This window comes from Galeopterus variegatus, unplaced genomic scaffold, assembly GCF_000696425.1.
Source record: "Galeopterus variegatus unplaced genomic scaffold, G_variegatus-3.0.2 Scaffold2108, whole genome shotgun sequence".
NCBI classification, from domain to species: Eukaryota; Metazoa; Chordata; class Mammalia; order Dermoptera; family Cynocephalidae; genus Galeopterus; species Galeopterus variegatus.
Genome location: NW_007728219.1, coordinates 1 through 13,615, shown reverse-complemented (window position 1 = coordinate 13,615; position 13,615 = coordinate 1).

Here is a 13,615-nt window from a genome sequence, read left to right as displayed (position 1 = left end):
GGATATCTGGGAAGGCCAGATGTTTTTGGAATGCATCAACAAAAATGTAAGGAAAGACTGTCCTTCAGGGAAGCCTACATTGTCACAAGCCAGCCCTCACGTCAATTGTGTATATTGTAGCATGAACCATAAAAAAGCAGATGCAAAACTAGGTGTGTACCTGTTACCCGAGCGTCTGCCTTCTCCCTTTGCAAGGGCCACCTCCCTCTAGCATGTTGTTTTCTGCCTGTGGCTACGCTGACCCGTGGCACTGCCGTGGTCTTCACTGCCGTTCTCTCCCTTCCTTCCTGCTGGATCTGGGGTTGCCGTCACCTCTTGCTTGCTTCCCCCTCTGCTGGAAACCACTAGTCTTCCTTCATCCCTCCAAGGCACCAGTGACAAAGCGCAGGTGGAGCAGGTCTGCACTAAACGTTTGGAGACACTAGAAGGAGACAGGGGACTCGTTCAATTCAAACATCACTGTTCTTAGAAATATATCAGCGAACCCCACAGTGGTGGGTTTGTGGTAATGGGGGGCAGAGGATGATGAAAGGGGACATTTAGCAGCTGCCTTTTCTTCCCCTCCTCCTTCGTAGGTCCTGGGATGGGAACTTCAGGCAGACAGGGGAGGACATTTCAGGACATGCAAAGAGAAGGCAGGGAGCTGCAGAGAGTAAGTGGCCTTGTTCATGGTTTGCCTGGAGCTGGCTCTGTTAGCAGTAATCCCCCAACTAGACGAAGACCTTTGAAAATCCCTTTGGCTTCCAACATCTGGTTAAGCCAACTGAGCTGCAACACGAAGTCTGCTCGATGAGGATGGCCTAAGCCTCACATTTTCCTGTTAGCTCTCTTACAGGTCTGTCTTTGTAAAGTTCTTTGGGGGTATTTAACCACCTAGTGACACATGTGGAGACTGAACACTTAGGCCCCTTGATTTTCTTGGTGGGATAAAGATCCAGCTTGTCTTCAGATCATGTTAAAACTCCTTTTGACACATCCCCGAGATCATGATGAAAAGGCAGATGAACCTGATTATCGAGCCCCATCGACTCAATGCTCTTATTTCAATGACACCCACCACGAACAGCGCAGCAGAGCTTCGCGGGTTAGCTGGCTGCCTTATTACAATGGCTTCATTCATTAACTTGCCGTCAGCATCTTAACCCCCAGTCAAGTATAAGTATGAGAATCCTTGTTAGCCATGATTAGGTGACATTGATGGTGAACAAAATTTCCTCATGCCCTGGGATTCATTTTCATTAAAAGCCTAAATTGATTTTTAAAAAAAATTTCGACAAGAGCACCTGATTGACAGTGACTTTATGGGTTTTCTTTTTTTTTTTGTCTTTTGTCTTTTTCCGTGTCCGGCAACGGATCGCAACCTTCAGTGTCGCCCCCGTACTGGACCGGGGACTGGCAACGGGATCGCAACCCCCAGTGTTGCTCCCACGCCTCGCTCAGCCAGTGAGCGGGAACCAGTCCGTATGTGGGATCCGAACCCTCGGGCGGGAGCGCCGCCGCGCTTCCCAAGCGGCGCACTATCCAGTGCGCCACCGGGCTGGCCCCTTTATGGGTTTTCAAGATGAAGGCCTGTTACAAGTACACCGTTTTGATTGTTCAGCCCGATTTTACATTTGGGTTTGTGCTGGGATGCATTTCCTATATGGTTTCTAATCCTCCAGCCTCCTCTTCTGCCGTACCTGTACTTGGGTCCTGTCAATTAAACCAGCTGGTGTTCTCCACATATGTCATTCTCTCAGGGGTGCAGAATATTCCCCAGCAGGGGTAGGTATAAGGAGTGGTTTTCTATCTTCCCTCCTACTAGAGTCTGAGGTGGAGCCATGCTGGGTTCTTGGCAGTGTGCAGGGCTCTGGTCAGACTGGTGGACTCTAACCTGACCTCGAGCTCCTTTCCCCCGCCTACACCGTCCTGGAAGCTCTGTCCTCACACCCCCCAGCCCCCAACCCAGTGCCAGGCCCCCAGTAAGCTTCCCATGGATGTACAAGGAATGAAACAATGAGGGACTGAGGGTCCCAGGTTCCAAACACACATTCTTTCTCTTTTCTTGAGAGCTGTGTTCATCTGGGCACTTGGAGAAGCAGATGTCAAGACAGGATTCGACATGTGAGGATTTTATTAGAGGAAATGCCCATGTGAGAGAAAACGGGAAGAGAGCCGGGCAAGTCTGGGGGCAGTCAGAGCGTGAAGCAAGTCTGACCCCAGTGCAGGAGGGAGGGAGGGAGTCTAGAGAAGCTCCCTAGACGGCTGTGCGGACAAAGGACGGGCCAGCAAGGCTGCTGGGGGTCTCAGAGCCAAAGCTGGCCACCAGCTTCAGGAGGACCTGCCTCAGTGTCCCCGTGCCCTCTGTCATTGGCCTCGGTGCAAAGGTGGCGCTAGTTCTCAGAGTGCAGCATCTGGGGCCCTGGTGAATGATGACACCCTGACTTGGGGGGCTGCCAGGTGCCTCCCCATGGCTGCTGCGGAGCCAGGGGCCAGAGCTAAGCCAAATGCCACTGTGAAACGGAGCAGAGCAAAAGGAGTATGACGCAGGGGAAATGAAGAACAGGGCTCTGCGAGAAGCGCCGTCTTCCTGCCAGCGAGGCAGCGCGAGTGAGCAGGCCGCCTCTGACAGCATTAGCTGCAGGGGTCGTTCTCTTCCCCAAATGCCCTGCTTTTCCAGGGACAGCAGATGTAAATAACCACAGCAGAGCAGAGTTAATGTAAAATGAGACCATCAAGATTAGGTGGTCCAGGGCCGGACAGGGAGAAAGCCGTTGACCAGTCCTAGGGAGGGGCTATCCAGAAAGCATCTGCTAGGTGGGTGTCCTGTGGGGAAGGGAAAAGAACAAAGGCTGAATGGGTAGGTGGAGTTTGCAGATGGAGAAGGTGACATAGGAGCTGAATTCCATGCATCTTCTGAACCCAGCCATCCCCGTGTCTTCCCAACTCGTTTCTCTGCTTCCTTCTCCTCCCCTCGATCTCCTTCCCCCAGCAACGCATGCTTGCTAGGGCTGTTTTTCTTACATGCAAATCTGACCATAGTGTTCTCTCTGCTAAAAACTCTTCATGGCTCCTACCGCCTTCAAGTTGACGTCTGAGCCCTGAGAACAGCATCAAGGCCTTTCTCAGTCTCGCTGCAACACCACAGCCCTCTCCCCACTTCCTGCCTCTCACCAGCAGAACTCCCAGTTCCAACTGTCGTCTCTGGGGGTTTGTTGTCCTCCTGGGGACTGTTTACTACTGTCCTTGTCCACTTGCCCCTGGGCCCTGTTCCCCGATTACCACTCTGACCAAGAGAAGACATAGATCTTTCCATACAGCACAGCTGAGACCAGGCTGGTATGTGGTTCCGACATCACCGCAGGTTTGCTGGGGGAACAATGAAGGGGGTTCTACGCAGAGAGCTACCGAGAGCGGGTGGCCAGCTGTGGCTGCAGTTGGACCAGCTCTGTCCCCGGTGCTTCTCTTCATAGCGCCTGGCTGGTGGGCCTTGCGAAGGCCCGGGAGCACCCTGAGGAGCACTCCATTACAGAGTCCAGCCTAGGAGAGCTACGTCCAGGGAGAGGAAGTCCCCACTTCGTATTTCCAGCCTGCCCACTGAGTTTTAATGTCCTGTTCTAGAACAACTGGCTTTGTGAAGGGCCTGTCCTTTAAGTAGGCCCCCCCCCACCATACCGTCACTCACGGGAATGTGTGGCTTCCTACTGGTTAATTTTCCAACAACCTCCCACATAGACATTTGCAGGAGACATTCATCTACAGCATCGTGATCTCCTGTCCTGTCCTGGGTGGTGCTCGCACTTCAGTCTGAGCCGGCTTAATTGCTGGTTGCTGGGTTTTGCTCCTAGCAATTCTGACTTAGTAGGTCTGAGCTGCACCACTGGTGATTCTAGTGCAGCTTAAACGTCCAATGTGTTTCTTTAAGCCATGTGTCTGGCTCTGTGCTTGTATTTAGAGGGATGGGTTGGGCTTAATAGTGCATGGGGCCCAGCTCCCAGAGAGAAATCTAGATGCAAGTGTGAAGGACAGTTGCAAATAGGAAAGCAAGGCTGTGGTGTTTATATCCAAATTCAGGGAACTGGGGCCAGATTTTGTTGCAAGTTTACAGCTACCGCTTGGTTATTACATTTCCCATTTGGAATCTAAATTTTAAAGTCCACAATTTGTCAAAGAAGGTTTTGGTAAGGAGAAAAGGGAGATGGAGTGATTTGGGGAATCAAAAGTCATATCTAGGTTTTAGGGTTTTGAGCCAAATTTGATATTCTCCACACTAAAAGAAATCCCTCATTTTGGATTAGATTGAATTTATTTGGTGTAAACACACATTCTCTAAATACAGTGTATTTTTACTTTCAAATACCCTGCATGAAAAACCAACAATTATCAGGAACAGCAACATACCTTGTAATCTCTTTAATGCAATTAATTAATTAGTAAATTGCTACAAAATTTAAATGAGACGTGCATCCATAGCCGGTATAAACATAAAGCTGCTGAAATAAAAATTTACTGTTTTCACGTTTGCATTTTAAAATGAAATTTTTAATGAAAAGCAAATTGCTTTCTGTAGAACATTTACTTAATTGTGTTTGCTTTACTGGAGTTTTTTCTGGCATGTGAAGGAAAGGAACTAGGTTCTAACTTGAGAAAAAAGAATAATGGGGAGGTCTTCTACAATAGTTTTTGAGGGCTGCATGTTGAGGACTCATCAATATTACTCTACATCCAGTATATAGACATTTTAAAAGTTGAAAATAAATGCACACCATAAATGCAGCAGTATGCTCTACTAGAGATTAAATCTGTATTTTCCCTCTGTTCTGGCAAGAAAGGGTCAGAAAGATATTTTGGTTGTCTTAAGGAGAATAAATCTTTGAATCACTGGAAATTCCCCCTTCTCTGACCCCATGAAAAATTCTGGGATTCCTGGAGACACCAAGAAAGGTGATAGGTAGTTGTTTCACACAAAAGAGGGCGTGAGCAGACATATTGGGACCAGGTCTGAAAGGAGAAACCAGTGACATCGTGGGAGGAGACTTGAGGAAGAGGAGATGCCCGGGTCCATGCATCTAGAGGTGGCGCTGCTCTGTAGGGCTGGCTTGCAGTCCAGAACGTGGGGGAGAACGGGAACAGAGAGGGACTACTGTGAAGGTGGAAATTCCCCCTTCTCTGACCCCATGAAAAATTCTGGGATTCCTGGAGACACCGAGAAAGGTGATAGGTAGTTGTTTCCCACAAAAGAGGGCATGAGCAGACATATTGGGACCAGGGTCTGAAAGGAGAAACCAGTGACATCGTGGGAGGAGACTTGAGGAAGAGGAGATGCCCGGGTCCATGCATCTAGAGGTGGCGCTGCTCTCTAGGGCTGGCTTGCAGTCCAGAACGTGGGGGAGAACGGGAACAGAGAGGGACTACTGTGAAGATGGGCATTCTCCCAGTACCCATGGCAGGAGCTGGGGCACAGGACCCCATCTGCCACCATGTTCCCCAACCTGCTTGGGCTCTGCTCCCAGAGCTCTCTCAGGGATCCCTGCAGACAGTGATACCCACTAACTCAGTCCTATGGAGGGAAGCTGAAGCATGAAAGTGTCCCCTGGGGACATGTGGTGAGTCAGAAAGGCTGCACATCTCAGGTCAGGTTTTCTGACCCTGAAGGATATTAGTCATTGGGATAAAGACCAAGTGGACTTTTCTTAGGGACCTTTGAAATAGGAAAATCTCATCCACTTGGGGTGGATTTTGGATTTTGTGTGGTCTTGCTTGGTGGGAAATGGGGAAGTGGGGATAGGGGAGGAAGGGCAGTTAGGGGTAACAACTTCTCACTCTGGGATTATCTGTTTACTCTTCGGCTGAAATCCGGATGGGTCCAGTTGTTCCTGCTTTTCCTGGTTTGCTAGAACGCCCCCAGGGCACATTAGAAAAATATACAGAAATCAGGTGCCTTGTTCTTTATGTTTGCTTTCATAAAAATTAATTACAGGAAAAATGTATGCCGTGACATACTCCTATCCCACTGAGAGAGACATCTCTGCAGCATTTTCTCTTGTGAAGAGAACTCAATAGTTTTCCTCTGTGCCATAAAATGGTATTATAGTCATGCTGGATCATGGCTTCCTGCTCAAGAAGATGCCAGAAATGCTGAGCAAGGGCCATGGTCAGGAGAGGCTTGTGACTACCTTATTTAATTTACAACTTTAAAGACAATAAAACCTGCATAGCAAAAATACAAAGAAATTTGCATCTGTATTTTTAAACAAAGGGAAAGACTACATGAAAACCTGTAGACAAATGTTCATAGCAGCTCTATTTGTAATAATCAAAGACTGGAAACAAATCAGATGTTTCTCAATTGGTGAATGGTTAAATAAACTATGGCACATCCATCACATGGAATATTACTCAGCAATAAAAAGGAATGAATTATCAACATACAGAACAACTTGGATGAATCTGAAGGGAAATATACTGAGTGAAAAAAATCAATCCAAAAGGTTACACATTGTATAATTCCATTTATATAACCTTCTTAAAATAGCAAATCACAGAGATTAGGAATAGCCAGGGTTAGGGATGGGAGTGTGGGGTGGGAGTGAGGAGGATGTAGTTATAAAAGGGTAACATGAGGGATCGTTGTAGTAATGGAACTGTTCTGTATCTTGACGAGAGTGGATACACCAACCTGCACGTATGATAAAGTTGCGTAAAATTGAACACACACACACACACACACACACACACGTACATGTGAAAAATGGGGAAAGCTGAGTAAAATCAGTGGATGGTATCAATTTCATTTTCCTGACTCTGATTTTGTACTATAATTCTACAATATAGTGCAATTAGCAAAACTGGGTAAAGACTACACAGGATCTTTTTATATTATTTTTCACAACTGCAACTGAATCTGCAATGGTCTCAAAACAAAAAGTTTAATTTGAAAGGAAATAATTAAAAAAAGGTTTGTGAGCTTTCTTAAGCCTGTGACTTGCCTCACATTTATCATGTTTATTACCTCCTTTTACCCAGATTCCCCCCAGGGATTGAGGGTAAAGCCCTTGAGTGAATGGGCTCAGTATCCCTGTCTCTGGGGGCAGAAAGGAAGGCAGGGCCTGAAGAGATTGGGTCAGGCCAGGGAAAAGAGGGAGGATGGTTGGGTAGGAAGAAGACCAAGAGAAAAGGTGAGCAGGGGAGTCCTGGGGCCTCAGCAGGGGGACAGGGGAAGCATGGTCAGGTGGGCAGAAACGTGACCTGGCCTCTGGGGTTCCCTGACACAAATGGGAGGTAAGTGCTGGGGAGGTTCTGAGGAAAGAAAATTACTCCTGGCTGGAGGGATCAAGGTTGGCTCCATGCAGGAAGTTGAATGTCATTTGAGCCCCAAAAGACAGTTCAGAATAGGGCACATGAAGTTTAAAGGGAGAGAGTAAGGGTAAAAACACAGGACAGGAAGGAATGGGGTGAAGACGTGAAACCCCATTCTTGGTCGAGCAAGAAGGGAAGGAGTGAGTGTAAAGGCGGAGAGGTAGGTAGGGGCCAAATCACGGTAGCTAAGGAGATCGGGCAATGGGGAGAGGGGTCATTGGGGCTTTGTGAGGGTGCAGAGCTGTGTTTAGGGAGATCGATCTGGCAGCAGTGTGGAGAGAGTGTCGGCGGATGGGGAGAGATGGCGAGAGGAAGAGAAATCAGAAAGCCATTGCTGTAATAAGGAGAGAGAGAGAGGTAATGGGGTCCGTATTAGTCAGGATTAATTTCCTCTGCCTGTACTCGTAACTTTCACAAGTTAAATTTATTTCTCTCTGATGTGAAAGCAGTTAAGAACTGAGGTGTAGGCTCTGTAGAGTTATCAGGGATCTAGTGTCGGGAAGTAGACTGCCCAGAGCCTGTGCTACAAGGTCAAAATGGGGTAAAAGAGAAAGGAAAAGCCAAGAGGAAAGCTGGTGGGGCACAGAGCCTTGGGTAGCTCATGCCTGGGAAATCTGGGTAGAGAGCTAGGAAGGTGGACTCTTACCGTGATTTCCAGGGAGCAATGGGAAACTGTGTGTTATAAAAGCTGGGGCATGTAGCTCTAGAAAGGACGGGAGAGACTTGTTTTATGGCCAAATGTAGCTTGGAAATAATATTCTCTGTCTGCCATTTCTGTTTTGCTTAAAGCATGATGGAGGCCAAGTCCATGCCAGGGCTAAAGACCAAGAATGGAGTAATGTCTGCAGAGAGAAGGGTAATCAGCAAATTCCCCTAATTAGAACTGGGTTCCTGTTTCTCCAGTCAATTCTAATCACTGCTAGGTTTTAACTCAGCTTCTTTGGCCTGCAGTGTTCAGCCACAGGTTCAGAAAATCAGAGTAATTAGAACTGGGTTCCTGTTTCTCCAGTCAATTCTAATCAGTGCTAGGTTTTAACTCAGCTTCTTTGGCCTGCAGTGTTCAGCCACAGGTTCAGAAAATCAGAACCCAGTGATCTTGGGTAAAATAAATAAGACCTATTTTTCCCTTTTGTAAAAATGCTATCACAAAACTTATTTCCTGAAGCTATGAGGACCTAAGGAAATAATTGTTGAAAGTGTTGGCAAGCTCCCAAGGTTAGTTATTTATTATATTAGTTATAATGATGCCTTGTTAGTCATTAGTGCCTGTTAATAAATGATTCTGTGCTTAAACTTCATGCTTCACCGAATCCCACTGACTTCTATTTTTCACCAAGGTGCCATTCTGCATTGACACCTGTAATCAAAGCAGGGAGATTTACTTATGCACCAAAAGATTAATCTTGACAAAATTCATGAAGTTTCTAACTTTTTTTTTTTGTTCACAAGGCATTAGCCATCATCCCTGAGATGTGACATCCTTCTCTTGTTCTGATGGAAATTTGTATTTAAATATATACTTAGAAAATATCTGTTGAAGAGCTGCAGTAAGTCAACTGGGGTAAAAATGGGCTTTCCTTGAGCAAAAATCTCACACTGGAACAAACCTTGATGTTTTGATATATACAGTGCTTGTATTCTAGGTTGTTACTGAATACTTCCATCTTCCATTCCACATCTCCTTTTCTTCAACCAAAATTTAATTGCTGGATGTCAAGCTCATCTGTAATTATCTGTGCTAAAAATATAGGCAGAAATAAGATGTAGTCCTATCCTCAGTTAGCTTACAGTCTGGAAGAGAAGACAAACTTTGAAAATAAATTATTGTAATACAGGGAGACAAATAAGATTGAATAAATATATATAGGGTACTAAGGTGGCATCTCAAGAGGAAAGAGCAAAAGCATCATGGCATTTTAACAGGAAGAAGAAAATGGCATTATCCCTGTCTAAATGTGCAACCTCAGAAGTCACCCATTGCTTAGCAAAACCAGATCCTTTCTTGCATAAATGTTAGTTTAATAATCCTTTAAATTTCAGAGATTAAGAAGTAATTTGGGTTTTTATTAGTTCTAATCTTTTCTTTCTTTCATCTCTTTGTAATTCTTAATCCCTAATTCATTTACTTATAATACAAAATATATTAGGTCATCCCTCCTGGACCTATTCTCTCCAATGAGCTTTCTATATGGATTGTTTTTATTTTTCCATTATAAATCTTTAATGTGCATGACTGTGGTTCTGTCTTTAAAATCCAAACTTGCCCCATCAGGTTTGTAAAAATTTGAAAGCTTGAGAGTAGTACACTCTTAGCAAGGCTGTGGGAAACAGGTTTTCTTATATATTGTTGGTGGGAAATGGTACAATCCCTACAGATGGGAATTTGGTAATATCTAATAAAACAGTGTACATTTATCCTTTGACCCAGCAATCCAACTTACTATAATTTATCTTGAAGATAGACTTCTAACAATATGAAAATACAAATGCACAATGTTATTCATTGTGGTATCACTTGTAATAAAAAAATTGGAAATCACATCAATGTCCAAGCATAGGAGATTAATTGACTAAATTACGACACACACACAATGGAGTATTAGTTAGTTAGCTGTAAACAAAGAGATATCTATGAACTTGATACGGAGTGATTTTATGAGATATCATTAGGTGAAAAAAGTAAAGTGCAGAAGGACATGTATGGTGTGCTCCCTTTTAGGTAGAAAAAAAGGAAAAATAAGAAAACATATTTGCTTATCTCTATAATAGAGACACAAAAGATATAAATCAAGAAGCATTAAGGTTTGTTATCTACAAGAGGTGGAGGAAATAAGGCAGAAAAAACATAGAGGGAGTAACACTTTCAGAATACATCTTTTTTTTGGCATAGTTTTGACTTTCAGAGGCATGTTAATGCTGTATAGATTGAAAAGTAGAATTAATAAGGATGGAAAAGGTAAAAATCCCTGAAATTGAAGGTAAACCAAAACAAATCGCCCAATTGTAAATTTCAAATGAATACCATATCCACACTGAAGAGAAAAAAAGAAAGGATAATCCTAATAACTTACATAATATTTGACTATGTATCCTTTGTCTTAGGAGAAGGGATAGGTGAAATTGCACACAAATCCTGAACTTTTCTTAGTAGACTTGTTTTTTGTAGCAGTAGGGGAGAGCAATTCTGAAACAATTTTATCCGTATTATGGGACTGAGCAAATGAGTAAATGTGTTGTTTTTGGGAACTAGGGTTCTCACCAAGGAAGAAGGGACATAATATGAAATAGAGGGAGGCAAGGAAGAGCCCTATTGCTGAGATATGAGGTGCTCAGTTTCCCTGGATTCAGGTTTCAGGACACATCTCTGGGTTTCAAGACAATCCCCAAGGTCTCAACCCCCTCCTCTAGACCCTCCCCTAGAGGAGAGTTACTGCTGCTGGTTGGACCTATTTTTGGCACCAACACAGAGTAATTGAGACCAGGAGGGACTGACTTATGCAAATCCAGTGGCTGGGCATGCTCAGTAGAGAGGGGTTCTATAACCCTAATAGCCAAGCATGCTCAGTAAAGTGGAATGACCTTCACTAGAGGTGATGAAGAGCACAGAATATTCTTGAATATGTCTGGTGCATGTGACAGAATTTGACCAATGAACATGCCCTAAAAGGAGACCAACTGAGCATATGCAAGACTATGTTACATAGGAGGGAACCACCCCCTTAGTTGAATAGTCATTAGATAGCATGAATATGTATTAAATAACAAAACTATGAAAGCTGAATCTTGGCAGGAGATGGGGCTGCTGCTCACTGTCATAGGGCTAGCCTGCACTCTGCCTATTTCTTTCTTTTTGTATCAAATATACTTTAAGCAATCAGCTGTTCACTCCCTTGAGCAAGCTTGTGCTCTGTACTTTAAGTGTGTATTTCTTACTTTCATGTTAAACTTGGTGTGGGCCCTGCTTAGTCTCTGGAGCTAGGCCACACCTTCTCTGTGGAATCTGTATCTCTTATTCATTACATTAAACCTGTTCTCACTTTCTACTGCAACTCTGCTCTTAACCTGGTAAGAAGACAGAGTGGGCTGAGGCCGACTATCAGGCCTCCCAGACCCTCTCCTCTGGCATCACTGGGATGGATTGAAATTGGAGGTATCAGTGCATACCAAATTTTAAAAATATGTATACACGTGTGTATGTATATTTGTATGTGTATGTATGTACAGATGTATATACATGCATGTATTACCTAGCTTTCTCTGCTGAAAAGGCCAAGAAGCAATAATACCTCAGTAGCAGTGAGCACACCTAGTGTCCGGATCTTCCTCACCAAAAGGAACCAGGGCTCCTGGGAGAGACAGCTGATTCCAGAGCTGAGGCAGAGCTGTCCTACATGAGCCTGGAACATTCTGTTAAGCTAGAAATTATGGAAGTGCTCAAAAAGAGGTGGGAGCATGTCACAAGGACTCAGGAGCCAGCTTGAAAGGGCTTCTACTGTCTAAATCTGGAGCAATGTAAGTAATTAAGGACAATAATGAATCATAAACCATTAAACATAGGAATTCATGAGTCCATACTGATAAAAAATGGATAACTATTTTATTTATATGGGGAGAAGAGAGGGCTTTTGTTTACACTGAATGCCAACTGGTAAATTGGGAGGAGGTGCTAGTGTTGGAAAGTTAGCATTTTACAACCATTATGGCAAAGGTTAGATCAAGCAAGAATCATCAATGGATATTCGATTTAGGGGGAAATTTAGATGAGGAGCAGGATATTTGTATGGTTTTAAAGTATCTCCTTATAGACTATTAGTTCCAAGGGAAGAAAATAATGGCAATGATATGAGAATACTTCAAAAGTATTCTCATGGGAAGACTCATATTATATTTTAATTCTATTTTCCATGATCTTTTTGAAATACCCTTGTACTGTGGAGAAATTCAACAAATTGACTGGGTGATCAAAACTGGCATCAGCAATGAGGGCAGATGGACATCATGTCCCTCCAGGTGTGATATCCTGGGAAGGACACAATGGCATCTATGTAGTATTCCAGAAGAGAATGTATAACCTGAATCACCAGGAAACATTACACAAACTCTGAATGAGAAGCATTCCATTAAAGACGGGGCAGGGGCGAGCTCTAGACTGGAAAAATGTCGTCATGGATGACAAAGTAAGGCTCTGGAAGTGTTCCAGATTAAAGAAGGATATAAGACATGACAGCTAAATGCAATCTCTGACCCTAGATGAGATTCTATACTGGAGAGGAAAATGTTGTAAGGACGTTATTGGGTCAATTGACAAAAATGGGATAGAGACAGTAGATTAGATGGAAGTATTTTTGCAATGTTGAATTCATGGAGTTGACAACCACACTATGGTTCCACGAGAGAATGTCTCTATTCATAGGAAATACATTGACAAATCCCTAAAATGGTTCAAGGGAAAAAGTATACATATACATACAAAGAAGGTGTGTGTGTGTGAGAGAGGAAACATGTAATAAAGCAAATGGGTAAACTGTTAACAGCTGGTGGATCCTAGTAAAAGAAATACAGGTGTTCTTTTACTATTTTTATTCTTGAAATTTATCTCTAAGTTTAAAATTATTTTCAAATGAGAAGTTGAAAAACAATTGTCTTGCATATCCTCCTTTGGTTCAGGAGCATTTATTTCCTTACTATTCTGTTCACTGATTTCGGTTCTAGAGACCATGCTGATATCTGGCCACTTCTTAGAATGGATAATATCAGTAATTAAAAAAAAGACAACATTTTTTTTGTTGTTGTTGTTGGTACTGAAGCCCTTTGCAAATGAAATCTTACATGGAGCATCACGCTGTAGAAGAGACGATAGAAGGGCTGCTCTGAGGGTCTTTGTTGAGGGGTGGATTAGAGTCCTGTCCACTTTACCTCCCACTGTTAGTTAGGCAGCCCTGAGGCACCTCAGGGAGTGGAGTTTGACATCCACTGCTCTCAATTAAACTGGGCAGGGTCCAAGTGACCTTAGTAGCCACTGAATGATAATGACTGCTCTGTGATTGGGTGAAAACCACAGAATGACTTCAGAGCAATTGACTTGTGCTTTTTGGCCTAATGCATGCTTCCAGTGATAAATGACCAGTTTCTAACTGGGCAGGGTCCAAGTGACCTTAGTAGCCACTGAATGATAATGACTGCTCTGTGATTGGGTGAAAACCACAGAATGACTTGAGAGCAATTGACTTGTGCTTTTTGGCCTAATGCATGCTTCCAGTGATAAATGACCAGTTTC